The sequence below is a fragment of the Balaenoptera borealis genome, assembly GCF_965194805.1.
Source record: "Balaenoptera borealis genome assembly, chromosome: X".
Taxonomy (NCBI): domain Eukaryota; kingdom Metazoa; phylum Chordata; class Mammalia; order Artiodactyla; family Balaenopteridae; genus Balaenoptera; species Balaenoptera borealis.
The window spans coordinates 1430579-1446041 of record NC_138881.1 but is presented as its reverse complement, the minus strand read 5'-3'; positions in this window follow the sequence as shown (position 1 = coordinate 1446041).

The window sequence follows — 15463 nt, the reverse complement described above, 5'->3', positions numbered from 1 at the left end:
TACCCCCTGTGCCTCCAAGAGAAGCCCATTTGAATGTATCTACCTTCACCCAGGACTCCCAGACACTAAAAACCATGAGGATTTGGGACCTAGCACCAGAGGTAGAGCAGGGGCCATGTATCAAGTCAACCCCCCGGGCTCAAGAAAGGCTGAGATTTAACATCCAAGACCCAGAATCCCACCACCTGGATGGGTGGTGGGCACAGCCGCCCAGGAAAGCGTAACTAGGAAGGCGTAAGAATCTGGTCTCAGGCATCCACTGGACCTACAGCCCAAGCCTGCCTTGTTCTGGCTGTGTGGCCTTCCAGTACCTTTGTTTTCTTATTCATGGAACAGGTATAAATATTCCTTGGAGGAACAGTGATTTCAAACTAGCTTCCTTTCCTCAGAGCTTAAAGAGATCCAGCCCTGGCTCTTCTGGGGACACAGAAGGTCATGTCATTGAGGTCCTCCTCCAAGCTCTCTAATCTGACTCAAACTCACATTTACCCTACTAGGTTGGGGCGTCCTCCAGACCACCCTCAGGCTCTATGATTCACTAGAGGGACGCACTGGACCCAAAGGTTGTTATACTCGTGGTTATGGTTTGTTACAGTAACAGGAGGCACAGCAAAGTCAACAAAGAGAAAGTGTGCAGGGGGTGAGGTCCAGTGGGACCCAGACGTAAGCGCTGAGGGTCTTCTCCCCATGAAGTCCTGCAGAACATGCTTAATTCCCCCAGCAATGATGTGACAACACACATGGGAGGTTATGGCAACCACAGGAAGCTCCCCTGAGCCTGGGTGTCTCGTGTGCAGTTATTTCGGGGCGGGGGGTGGTCTTTCACTAGGCAAAGAGTTATTTGGGGGGGGCGGGGTCTGTCACTCAGCAAACAGTACATATGTGACTGACCTCAATTACAGACACTCAAGACCCCCAGAAGAGGACTTCCCTGGTGGCACAGGGGTTAAGAATCCACCTGCCAGTGCAGGGGACATGGGTTCGAACCCTAGTCCAGGAAGATCCCACATGCCATGGAGCAACTAAGCCTGTGCGCCACAACTACTGAGCCTGCACTCTAGAGCCCGCGAGCCACCACAACTACTGAGCCCACGTGCCTAGAGCCTGCAAGCCACAACTACTGAAGCCCATGCGCCTAAAGTCCGTGCTCCGCAACAAGAGAAGCCACTGCAATGAAAAGCCCACGCACCGCAATGAGAAGCCCACGCTTGCCTCTACTAGAGAAAGCCCGCGCGCAGCAATGAAGACCCAACGCAGCCAAAATAAAGAAAATTAATTCAAAAAAATGAGTTATCATTTAAAAAAAAAAGAAATGACAGATTTCTGATTTATACGTAGGGAAGCCGCCTTCTTTGAACAACTTGAGATTTATTTACAGAAGAACCAAGAGTAAATTCAGTTTAAGGGGAAAAAACAGGACAAAAGAAAAGTGATAAAGACGAACCAACAAAATTGCTCTGGCACTGAAAATCAATTGTAACTAAATTGTTCCTGTCTTACCAAAAGGAGGAACTAACTCACTTCTATGAAAGATCACTTTTAAAGCAAACGTCGTTTCAGATAAAGACAAATACTGTTTGATATCACTTATATGTGGAATCTAAAAAATTAACAAACTAGTGAATATAACAAAAAAGAAGCAGACTCACAGATACAGAGAACAAACTAGTGGTTTCCAGTGGGGAGAGGGAAGGGGGGAGGGGCAACATAGGGGTAGGGGATTTTTAAAAAGGGTTATTATGAGATTATATGAAAGCACGTGTATGAAACTTTTGAAAACTGTAAAGCATTACAGAATTTAAAGAATCTTTCACTCAATAAAATATTTTTTAAATAAAATGCATATGAAAGATAAAGTAGTGACAACATTGTAAATTATACTTCAATTTTTAAAACATGAAAAAAAACAGGAAAAAATAAAGTGGACGTCACTCATAGGCCCTTGGGTTGTTTGGTGAGCTGGTAAATGAAGAATGGGTCGTATAATTACATTGGGAAAAGGATTCTGTCCCTCGCTGATTTCACACACATTACGGACAGCTGTGTAAAGAAGGTGAGAGGTATGTAAACCGCCACACAGGGCATGTGGAGAGCACACACGTTAACGAGAGGTGCCAGTTCAAAGCCGTCGTGGAGGAACGTTTCTGACATCTTACAGTTCTTGTAGAACAGAAAATGGATGGAGACCTTCCCAACAGTGACAACAATCCTAAGACAGTGGCCACACACGGTCAATAAGGAGTGATGATACTTGAAGGAACATTTCTTTTTTTTTTAAATTTCTTAATTAATTTATTTATTTTTGGTTGCATTGGGTCTTCATTGCTATGCGCGCGCTTTCTCTAGGTGCGGTGAGCGGGGGCTACTCTTTGTTGCGGTGCACGGGCTTCTCATTGCAGTGGCTTCTCTTGTTGCAGAGCACGGGCTCTAGGTGCGCGGGCTTCAGTAGTTGTGGCACACAGGCTCTAGAACACAGGCTCCGTAGTTGTGGCACGTGGGCTCAGTAGTTGTGGCTCATGGGCTCTAGAGCACAGGCTCAGTAGTTGTGGCGCACGGGCTTAGTTGCTCCGCGGCATGTGGGATCTTCCCGGACCAGGGCTCGAACCCGTGTCCCCTGCGTTGGCCGGTGGATTCTTAACCACTGCGCCACCAGGGAAGTCCCTGAAGGAACATTTCTAAACTCTCACGTCATAAACAAACAATCAGCGAGGCTGGAGGAATGACTGTCTATAGATCAAATGCGTTTTCCCATGAAGAGAAGATCACAGAGCACGCCACCAGAAATGGTAGGGACACAATGACGGTATCGAGCAGCTGTTTAATAAAAACAGTACCTTTCTGGATGCTTGGGAATAGTTGTCAGCTTTTCAAAAGTTGAAGTGTCTTATTTTATTCTAAAGAGGAAATTCCCTTTCATCCCAAAATTTGTGTCTGTAATGTTCTGTTCTTTCGGTAAAAAGGCTCCCTGAATGATATCAACGTCTTGCCTCTTCCATGGAAGAACTTTGCCTGAGTGCCCGGTGCCTAGAAACACAGAAGGTTCGAACGTCCCCCACTTTTCTGTGCTCGGGAAATGGCTTTTTGCAAAGAACCCCTTTCCCCATAGGATTAAGACTCAAGAATAACCACCCCGTAGGCGGGGCCCCCAACCCTGCAAATTCCCATTCTGTGCCAAACTCTTTATGAGCTACACTCCATTTCTGGGGCTTGCAGTCAAGAACCAGATCTTCTCCTGAACCAGCACCCTGTACATGGGATTCTGACTTGTTTCCGATGATTTGCAAATAAATCCTTTTTTGCAAGATCCCTTTACACGACTGTTTGTGTGTGTGTGTGTGTGTGTGTGTGTGTGTCTTCCAGCTGTTGGCCAGAGTCTTAGCAATTGAACTAGGACTCAACGGATTCGTGCGTTTTTTGTTTTGGTTTGTTTTTTGTTTTTTCTTAATTTTTGGCTGTGTTGGGTCTTCGTTTCTGTGTGAGGGCTTTCTCCAGTTGCGGTGAGTGGGGGTCACTCTTCATCGCGGTGCGCGGGCCTCTCACTATCGCGGCCTCTCTCGTTGCGGAGCACAGGCTCCAGATGCACAGGCTCAATAATTGTGGCTCACGGGCCTAGCTGCTCCGCGGCATGTGGGATCCTCCCAGACCAGGGCTTGAACCCGTGTCCCCTGCATTAGCAGGCGGATTCTCAACCACTGCGCCACCAGAGAAGCCCTCGTGTGTTTTTAATTTCACTGAAATTCCACCCCGAATGGAGAATACTTTTTCCTCATTCCCTCGAACCCGTGTGCATTATGACTCTTCTTCATGTGTTTGCCAAACTGTTCACAAACATAACAAGCAAGTCTATCAGCACCACTTTTCCAACAGCATTTGCTCACCGTTTCTCATTCTTATTCTGTTGACCGCAGGCTGTGGAAGACAGGTGTAAGGGGAAAACATTTGTTTTTTAGCAACAGAAGAAAAAGGGTTGTTTTTGAATGAAAAAGTGCGACAGCGCTGTGTCTCTAGAAGATTCTTCCCAGATCTCAGACAGCGCGTGGCCGTGCATCCAGACACTGTCCCTGGAGGCCACACCTCCCACGGCTGCCCCCCCAGGAGCCCGTAAGTAGGGACCAGAAGGCAGGTGCGTTCCTGGGAGCAGCAGGACCCCCTCGACCTCGGCTCTGGGGCCGCCTGGCAACCTCGGACGCTTGTCCACAAACAGCCCTGCCGAACTGACCTTCCTGCCCCATCTCCAAGGCGAGAGCTCCTGAGCAATCATTTCCTCTTCCCGATGACCCTTCCCAGGTTCACACCCACATGATGGCTCCTCAGGCAGCCCCTGCAGGCCCCTCCCCGTTCTCCCACATGGGCCCCATCCACAGTTAACCTGTCGTGCCGTCTGCTTCTCGCAGGACCCGTGGGACATATGCATCGTCTAAGATTCCCCTGTGGGGGCTGACCTGGTGGCGCAGTGGTTAGGAATCTGCCTGCCAGTGCAGGGGACACGGGTTCCAGCCCTGGTCTGGGAAGGTCCCACATGCCCGCAGAGCAACTAAGCCCCTGAGCCACAACTACTGAGCCTGCGCTCTAGAGCCCGCGAGCCACAACTACTGAGCCTGCAAGCCACAACTACTGAAGCCCACGTGCCATAAATACTGAGCCCGTGAGCCACAACTACTGAGCCCGTGCGCCACAACTACTGAAGCCTGCGCTCTAGCGCCCGTGAGCCACAACTACTGAGCCCACGTGCCACAACTACTGAGCCTGTGTGCCACACCTACTGAACCCGTGCGCCACAACTACTGAAGCCTGCACGCCTAGAACCCGTGCTCCGCAACAAGAGAAGCCACCGCAGTGAGAAGCCCGTGCACCACAACGAAGAGTAGCCCCCACTCGCCTCAACTAGAGAAAGCCCGTGTGCAGCAACAAAGACCCAACGCAGCCAAACATAAATAAATAAAATAAATAAATTAAAAAGACAAAGATTCCACTGTGCCGACTGCTCTACTAAACGTGAAATCGCACTGGCGGCAGGCGGCGCCCCGAGCCATCCCTCCCTGCGCTGGTGCTGGCCGCGTCACCTGTCGCCCCCCACACCCAGCCTGCTGCCAGCCCCTCGCGCAGCAGGAATGGGCTGAGCCAGGCGTCACGGTCTGGGGAGTGGAGTCCAGCTCAGCACCGGCGGCCTCTGCCCGGGTCCTGACTTGCCTTGTGGGGCTCAGTTCCTACCCACCCTTCATACCCTTCGGCTGGACCGCATCCTCCGTGGGGAAGCCCCCAGCCCTTTCAGATGACTTGATGGAATTCTACCAGTTTCAAAATGCACAAAATCGTGTCAAAAGGGATCTCAATCAAATGCCGATCCTTTACGTGGGCATTTATCTGAGCTTCTCTTACAACAGGTGACGTCGGGGACCAGGAGGGGGTCTCAGTTCCTGTATGTGTGACTTTGGGCAAGGGGACCTCTGCTTCCTGCCCCCCTCAAGTGTGTCGTATGGGTAGTGGGGCTGGGTTTGGGGGGGGGGCACCGGGAAACAGGATGGGAGTGTTTCCGACCAATCATTTTCTCTTTCCCCAGCATCCTTCTCCACATGGTCCCCCCACCTAGACAGGAAGGTACGCCCACCCCACAACCTGGCAACCCCACCTCTGGGTGGACGCCCCACAGAAATCCCAACCCAAGCACAGCCAAGGGCACGGACCAGAGCCCCGCGAGCTGCCTCAGTCACCCGTTCAGCAGGTGGGAGAATTCCTAAACGACCCTCAGCAGCGGAGTGGATAAATCAATCAGGAATCCCCATCACCAACGGTGACAACAAACCAGCTATGGTGACACACAGAGACTTGGAGGAATCTCAAAAAAGCAACGCTGACCAGGAGAAGCCAGCTTCCACCACCCCAAGAAGAAAAAAAATTACGATGTATTTATATAAAGCACAAAAATGCCCAAAACCATCAGTGGGTAGCAGTGAGAGCAGGGCGGCGGCAGGGACCTTCCACCAGCGTGAGTAGGACCACAGACGGAGTCGGTCAGCTCTGGTCTCCGTCTCGGAGCTGCTGCGTTTGTGGGTCGCTTCTGTCTGTGGACAGAAGACAGAAAATAATATCCCATTTTGGTGGCTCTGGCACCACTTAAACGAGTGCTCCCTTATATTTACGAGAACAATTTGCACAGCAGAACTTTAAAAAAGGGGGTATGTTAGTCTAAGTCCTCCCAAATGCAGACACCGAGATGGAATATTATTTCCCCTATTTCCAGCTAATTTCCACCATTAACTGTATGTGCTCCCCGGACCCGAGGACGTTCTCTGCACATGTTGCATGCTGATAACAAGTCATGAAAGAGCTCTCCAGGCAGCTCCCACCAATGGGTTATCACTGGTTTGCGAAATAAAGGAAGGACAGCTCCTGCATCCAAGGAGAAGATGACCCTAGTGGGCAACTAAATAAATGAAGCCAGAGACCAGCGTGATCCTATACGCGAGGGGGCTTGGCCCCGTCCCGCCTTCTACATCCACTGCCGCAGTGACCCCTCATCTGACGTCTACGTGGCCCCGAGAAGAAAGCCCACCCGCACTGCGTCTCCTCCAGCGCCTGCGGTGGACTTGACTGTGTACTTGGCGCTGGGTCCACTCAGGGGGGGACCAGAGTGGCTGGGCTGGCAGGACGCAGAGCAGAGGCGGACGAAGCATCAAGGCTCATTCTGCAGCCACCACCCAACAACAGCCACCCAACCTGAGACCCCTCCAGGTCCCCCGACGTCACCTGTTCTAACAGAAGCTCAGGTAAATGGCCACGTAAAGCATCGGCATTTGACTGAGATCCCTTTTGACAATAGCATTTATCACCAGGGCAGACACACCACACACACACACACACACACACACACACACACACACACACACACACACACACACACACACACACACACACACACACACACACCACGCGCATCTGTTGTGGCAGTTAGTAAATTCTATACTCTTATGTAGGATATTTTGACTCAAGGTTGGGGGTTGCCCCCTCCCCAAAATACTGCAGGAAAAGTCACTCTTCGATATAGATGCAGTGACTCAATTTATACCTGTCACATATTTCTACCAGTTCCTTTTGCCCAAAGACGTCATTAAAAGTAAATTGGGGGCTTCCCTGGTGGCGCAGTGGTTGAGAGTCTGCCTGCTAATGCAGGGGACGCGGGTTCGAGCCCTGGTCTGGGAAGATCCTACATGCCGCGGAGCAGCTGGGCCCGTGAGCCACAACTACTGAGCCTGCGCGTCTGGAGCCTGTGCTCCACAACAAGAGAGGCCACGATAGTGAGAGGCCCGCACACCGCGATGAAGAGTGGCCCCCGCTCGCCGCAACTAGAGAAAGCCCTCGCACAGAAACGAAGACCCAGCACAGCCATAAATAAATAAATAAAAAATAAATAAATAATTTAAAAAAAAAACAAACTAAATTGAAGGCGCCCATGTGCTATGACCTTAAGATTTGGCGATGCCCAAATTCTTCCTTGGCAGCGTGGAACTGCCACCAGTCTGAAAGCCGGGTCCCCCAGCCCTGACACGGGGTGGGGGGGGGGGCGGCCTGTCGGCTGGCATCACGGGGTGACCCTTGGACCGGGGCCAGGCTCACCGTGACCTCTGGGAACAGAGAAGCGTGTCTGCACACCGGGAAGAGATGCCATCTGACAGATGCCACAACTGCCCCCGACAAACACGCTGAACCTCCACATCTGACATTTCCAGGAGGGAAACAGAACCGGTCGAGCTGGCCGCACCCCCCAGAGCAGCTCTGAAGGTCTTAGCTGCCTGACTGGCAGACGGTGACTCAAGGTTTCCAACAACACAATCTATTTGCAGGGCTGCAAAGACACGGGTAAAAAGCTGAGCCCTACATCAGTATTAAAGCTGCCCCTCAGCCAGCCACGTGCGTGTTTAACTGCCCCTGAAGATGCGGAATCAGGATAATCCTTCAGCCCAGTCCCTGAATTCCAGGGGAAACCGTCATGCTTCCTTTACATGCCCGAAGCCTCAGGGACCACAGGCTCTCAGCCAAAAAGCCTGACGCTGGAACCTCAGCTCTGCTGTGCACTCTTCCAAGGTCACACAGCTAGTGATGAAACTCCAAGCCTCAGTCTGCACACCTGCAACCCTGGAGGGTCACAGCGTACCCACGATGGAGAGGTGGTAAAATTAGACAAGGCAATGCACCAAAATGAAACTCTTGGGATGGCCCTTTACGCCATGCAAGAGCTTGGTCAGCTACCGCTGTCATTCTTTTAGTTATTAACGAGAAGAGCTCGGCCACCAGCTCCCCAAGCCAGTCTGAAGTGCAAAATCCAGGGGCGTCTGGCATCCAAGTTCTGTCCACAAAGAGAATCAGCATCTCAGAATGATACTGGATACAACGGGGGGTCAACAGAAATTGGGACCACCCTTGCCTCTCCCCCTCTGTACCCCACGGCCTCCCTTCTCTTTAGCTCTTAGGACGTCAGGGCCCAGCCACCGAGATTGCTTGCCATGGCACCCACGAGGCCTGCCCCCTGGTGGCCGCCCCTGGGAGCTGCTTCCCTTTGATCACCTTTTCTGCTCAACCTTCCATCAGAAAGTACAGGTGTCTGGGGCTGCCAATACAAACAGCCAGCATGAAAGCATCCTGGAACGAGCTGCTTAACCTAATCCCCTCCAAAGCAGATGCTTTTCTTGCCCATGTGGCAAGACCCTGGGTCTCTCGGTGGGATGTTTTCCAACTGGAATTCTTGGAGGGGCCCTCAAGTCCCAGTGGTTTTCAGCTCCGATCTCTCTTGTCACATTCAACTTCAAAGTGGTCACGCGTGCGGCACCCCCAGAACACTCTGAACATCACCCCACCAGGGGGGTGGCTTTGCTCTGTCCACTCTGCTTCTAGACCACTCGAAGCGGAATGGTTGGGAAACACAAGTAAAATTGAGCTGTTGCCACCTTATGTAAATATCTTTGATACAAACGGCAATGGATTAGGTTAACCACCGCACGCAGAAATGCAAGTAGAAAGAGCAATGGAACCCAAAGTCCATTTTCTTTGTATTCCTGCACAAAGGGGCCCTTTCATCCTGTAAATACACAGCTGAGCAATACAGCCCAGGGGAAAGTGAACAACTGATGGAGGTATGGGTCACGATAGGCTAGGTGATGCTGCGGTAACAAACAGCCCTGGAATCTCAGGGGCTCACATACACTCAGGCTACCTGCCCATCAGTGGGGCTCCCGGTCTTCTGAGGACCAGGACCCAGGGTGATGGAGCAGCTCAGTTCTACAACATTGCCAGTCTCAGAGGGGAGAGAGAAAGAGAACAAGAGACACAGGGAACCAGAAGCCAGCTCACTGAACTTCAGAAACAACACACTTCATTTCTACCCAAGTTCAGGTGGTGCCTGAGGTCAACTCAGTGGAAGCCTGTGATCTTCCGCCACCGGGGCAGCTATATTTGTAAGTGATCACAGAATCTACCGTAAGAAGAAAACAAAAGAGTAATACTCTAGTACTCACTGTATCCGCCGACAGAAAGTAAAAGATGGGAGCTCCTAGGACGAATCCAGGAACACAAGCAAGGTGGCATCAGAAATTAATGGGCTCTGCACCCCAATGTTCACTGCAGCACTATTTACAATAGCCAAGACATGGAAACAACATAAATGTCCATCGACAGATGAATGGATAAAAAGGATGTGGTACATATATACAATGGAATATTACTCAGCCATAAAACAGAATGAAATAATGCCATTTGCAGCAACATGGATGGACCTAGAGATTGTCATACTAAGTGAAGTAAGTCAGACACAGAAAGACAAATATCATATGACACCACTTATATATGAAATCTAAAATATGGCACAGGGACTTCCCTGGTGGCTCAGTGGTTAAGAATCTGCCTGCCAATGCAGGGGACACGGGTTTGAGCCCTGGTCCGGGAGGATCCCACATGCTGCGGAGCAACTGACCCCGTGCGCCACAACTACTGAGCCTGCGCTCTAGAGCCCCCGAGCCACAACTACTGAGCCCACGCACCACAACTACTGAAGCCCGTGTGCCTAGAACCCGTGCTCCACAACAAGAGAAGCCACTGCAATGAGAAGCCCACGCACCACAACAAACAGTAGCCCCCGCTCGCCGCAACTAGTGAAAGCCCACAGGCAGCAATGAAGACCGAATGCAGCCAAAAAATAAATTTATAAAAAAAATAAATAAAATATGACACAAATGAACTTAGCTACACAACAGAAACAGACTCACAGATATAGAGAACAGACCTGTGGCTGCCAAGGGGGAGGAGAGAGGAGGGGTGGATTGGGAGTTTGGGATTAGCAGATGTAAACTATTATATATAGGATGGATAGACAACAAGGTCCTACTGTTTAGCACAGGGAACTATATTCAATATCCTGAGATAAACCATAATGGAAAAGAATATAAAAGGGAATGTATATATATACATATATATGTATAACTGAGTCACTCTGCTGTACAGCAGAAATTAACACAACATTGTAAATCAACTATACTTCAAGAATAAAAAAGAAAAACAAAGAAATTAACGGGCTCTTCATCAAGAATTTTCAAGGGTAGCTTTGTACCAGGAGAGGGCTATGAAAATTCAATCACTGGCTTCTACGGGGTTTGGGGGCAATAAAAATATTCCACTCCACATAGGACATAACATCCAAGGTCATCAATGTGTTTCCAAAGAATTCCCCACCACAGTTCCATGATAAAGAAACAACAGTCGCATAGGGAGAGTGGGAGGGAGGGAGACGCAAGAGGGAAGAGATATGGGGACATAAGTATAGCTGATTCACTTTGTTATAAAGCAGAAACTGACACACCATTGTAAAGCAATTATACTCTAATAAAGATGTTCAAAAAAATTCTTTTAATTAAAAAAATTTTTAAAAAAAGATCAATAGTCGCTAAACCCAACAGAGATCAATAGTATGTATGAGGAAACATCCCTCCTCAAAATCCCAAGTTGTTAACAATTTTAATGCCCCATATTTTAATTCTTTTCTACTAAAACGTCAGGAGGAACATGAATGTTTAATTAAACCAGCCTCATAAAAACTCCTCGAACTTTTTATATCCTTAGTCAAGAAATTCGTAGCTTAAAGACACGTGCTTGAAATTGATGACATTCACTTAAGGGAGAGTGGGTTCCCTGCCAATGAGCACCTTTAAACAGAAATATAAAATAATTGAGGTCCCGAATGCCAACCACACCCTCAAAATCTCCAACTGAGCTTTGGTACAGGGCTTTAAAGGAGTATATGACTTCCCTGGGGGCCACCATAACAAAGTACCCCAGAGTGGGTGGGCTTAAATAACAGACATTTATGTCTCCCAGTCCTGGAGGCTGGAAATTCAAAATCAAGGTATCTGCAGGGCTGGTTCCTCCTGAGGCCTCTCTCCCGGGCGTGTAGACGGCTGTCTCTTCCCTGTGTCCTCACAGGGTCAATCCTCTGTGTGTGTGTGTGTCCTAATCTCTTCTTATAAGGACACCAGTCCTATGGGATCAGGTCCCACCCTAATTTTAACTCAATCACCTCTTTAAAGACCCCACCTGCAAATACAGCCACATTCTGAGGTCCTGGAGGTTAGGACTTCAATATATGGATTTGGGCGGGGAACACATTTCAGCCCCAGGAGCCCCATAATGAGAGCATGTCACTGCAGAAAACCTACAAAACATGCAGAGCTGTTTCTGCCCCCTTCCCGCTGCCCTACAGTTCGTTGTCCTTAGTGACTCTCCCACACTGGCCCCCATTTTCTTCTGGCCTCCGGCCCCTTTAGAAGGCGTCAAGGGAGACCCTGAGTGTGAGTTTCGAAGACAAAACTGTCTGGGATGTTTGCATTGTCAGAGGTGGTTCCTGTACCCTCTTGAAAGGGAAAGACAAGTCCCCAGCATTTTTGTAAAGATCACACCGGGATTTACACAGAACTCCAAGCAGAGTTCCAGACGCCCGGGAGGCATGCACAAAAGGCAGCGACAACCAGGGACTCCTAAAGGTTAACACTTTATGAACAAATATTGACTTTCTCCCCAAGCCAGTGCCCTGCGTCAGCTCAGCGCATGCGATTCTCCCAAACACTAAATCAACACAGCCCTTGGTCAGCCTCGGATGAAACATCGGCACCTGCTCTGAGCACACAGAGGAGATGGCAGCAGCTGGTAAGCAGGATGTGGTCCTGAGAAGGCAGAGCTGGTCAGCGGTCAGCAGGGACCTGTGTTGTCCATCCCGCTGCAAGGGCAGCTCTGAGCCACTCGCGAAGGAAAGGACAGGAAGATGAACTCCGGGGAGGGATGGGGAGGTGCTGGCCAGAGGGTTTGAGAGAACTGACTCTTGTCTTTCCAGACAAAGGTGGTGCCCCCCAAAATATGCCCACATCCTAACCCCCAAACATGTGAATGGAACCTCATTTGGAAACAGGGTCTTTGCAGATGTGATGCAGTGAAGGGTCTGAGATGAGGTCCTCCTGGATGAAGTGGCCCTACATCCAATGACAGGGTCCTTCTAAGAGACAGAAGAGGAGAGACACAGACACAGAGGTGAAGCCCTGGGAAGACAGAGGCAGAGATGGGAGGGATGGGGCCCCAAGCCCAGGAACGCCTGGAGCCCCCAGAAGCTGGAAGAGGCGGGAAGGACCCTCCCCTGGAGCCTGGGGAGGGAGCGCAGCCCCGGGACACCTTGACCTCAGACGTCTGGTTTCCAGGACTGGGGAGGACGGATGCCTGTGGTTTGAAGCCTCCTGGTTTGGCTTATTTGCTCTGGCCACCCCAGGACACTCCTGCACGCTCCGTGTTGGTGGACTTTCTTGTCTTGTCCTGTTCTTTCTCTCATTATTGGGAAATCACTGTGACTATCATCGACATAAGTGCTTTTGAGGGCGTGCAGGATCTCCAAGCGGAAGAGTAAAACAAGCCATTTTAACAGTCATTTTGGCAAACCTGTTCTCGAATTTCATCCTTTTGCACACTTATGGACGTTCTCTGCAGGTTCCTATGGCTTCCGTAGCTCTGTGTTAGTTTCCTGCGGCCGCTGTAACAAACTACCACAAACTCAGCAGCTTAGAACACACGTGTGTCTTATACTCAGTGGAAGTGAGGAGTCTGATGTGGGTCTCATGGGGCTAAAATCCAGGTGTGGGCAGGGCTGGACCTTCTGGAGGCCCCAGGGGAGATCAGGTCCTCGCTTGTTCCAGCTTCTAGAGGCGCCTGCATCCTTGGCTGGTGGACACATCACTCTGACCTCTGCTTCCATTGTCACATCTGCTTCTCTGATGCTGACCCTCCTGGGTCCCTCTTATAAGGACCCTTGTGATGACATTCGGGGCCACCCCGATAATCAAGGGTCGTCTCCCATCTCAGGCTGCTTCTTCCCCCACATATGCAAAGTCCTTTTTTTCTTTACAAGGTAACCTATTCTCACGTTCTGGGGATTCGGATGTGGACATCCTCCTGGTGGGGCGCGTCATTCTGCCCAGTGTAACGTCTGTACATTTCTTTGCAACTGAATCATTCCAGGTCCTCATCATAACAATAGCAAGCTAGTGGGCCACTTAGTCTGTAAGGGACGGTTTTCTTAAAGCATCACCCTTTCTGCAATGGAACTGATATACCGTGTTTAGGAGGGAGAAGACAGAGTAAATATGAAATCATTTTTATTCATCTGTATTTGCATTTAATACTGTGACATTTTATATACTGTCTTTATTTGTCTATATTTGCATTTAATACTGTGACATCTTACTGCCTTTGTATTTGCATTTAATATTGTGACATTTTATATATTTTCTTTGTATTTGCATTTAATGTTGTGACATTTTACATACTGTCTTTGTCTATATTTGCACTTAATATTGTGACATCTTACATACTGTCTTTGTCTGTATTTGCATGTAATATCAAGACATTTTATATATTTTCTTTGTATTTGCATTTAATGTTGTGACATTTTACATACTGTCTTTGTCTATATTTGCATTTAATATTGTGACATTTTACATACTGTCTTTGTCTATATTTACATTTAATATTGTGACATTTTATATATTTTCTTTGTATTTGCATTGAATGTTGTGACATTTTATATATTGTCTTTGTCTATATTTGCATTTAATATTGTAACATTTTATATATTTTCTTCGTATTTTCATTTAATATTGTGATATTTTATATATTTTCTTTGTCTATATCTTCACTTAATACTGTGACATTTTATACTCGACTCACCCATTACCAGCACATTTCATTTATTTTTATATCAAAAACACTACAAATTTGTAAATAAATGCTAAATAATTCAAAACAATATGTCTCTTTTTTAATTCTTAAAGAAATGAGATATTTTCTTCCTTTTTGAGCTTTCTGGCTATATCCTGAACAAGTTCCCTGGCAAAAAAAAAATACTTAAATTTCTTCTTTGAAATAAACCCACTCATGCCTGTTCCTAGAAATCTGAAGAAAGAACTGCTAGTGTGTGAAGAACTTCCATCTGAAAGAGAATGCACACGATGGCGGCTTCCTCTCTTTCTCTGGGACAGACTTTGGCTGTTTAGGGGGCTTCAAGCGGGGTCCCCATGAATCCAGGAGGGGCGAGGCTTCTGTCTGTCCCGCCAGCTCTGTCCCAGGGCATCCCCGTGGGCTGCCGCCCCTGCCTGGGTGTCTCAGGAAAAAGCATCCATCAGGCAAGTTCGTGGAATGTTTCCCGGGAGGAAGGTGGAGTCCTGAGCTGGCAAGGCAGAGGATGGGACCCAGAGCCAGACAGGCCTCGTCTCGGGAGAAGGGTCTTTCCTTACTCCTCATGCCTTTGCCTAAGGATCCGGTGATGGCGGAGGAGAACAGAGAACCAATGACAGGGAGGAGGGGGGATCTGCCTGTGCCCCTGTCAGCTCTGTGACATTGAGATGACCTTGAATGAGGGAAGATGCACATCCCCATGGCCCTCTGCACCTCCTGTTATTCTAGGCTCCAGAACATCAAGATTGGAATAATAACCATAAAGCATCCTCAGCGAGTAGATTTGCATTTTAACTGCAACGACGGAGGCCAACCTGAGAAATTATGGGAAAGCACGCGCCCGGCAACAAGGTGGCTTTGAGTGGAGTGAGCTGATAAATGGACAGATGTCAACAGTTATTGTTTCCTTTTTCTCAACAATGGAAACATTTGATTCATAAGCAAAGGCTCTGTCATTGCATCCATCTCTGCCTCTCTGCAGGGAAGCGTTTGTGATACGGTGAACAGAACCGGAAACAGTAACTATTTTTGCTCTTGTTGCGTCTTCGCTCGTCTGAAAGGTACACTCGGTAGAAATACCCAGGGAGTCCTTTGGGAGTCCACCTTTCATAGAATAAAACAGTCCACCTGGAAACTTAGGGACCAACTGAAGAGATTTGGAGGACACTTAATTACACAGCAGGATAACCCATCAAGGGGCTCATTATCT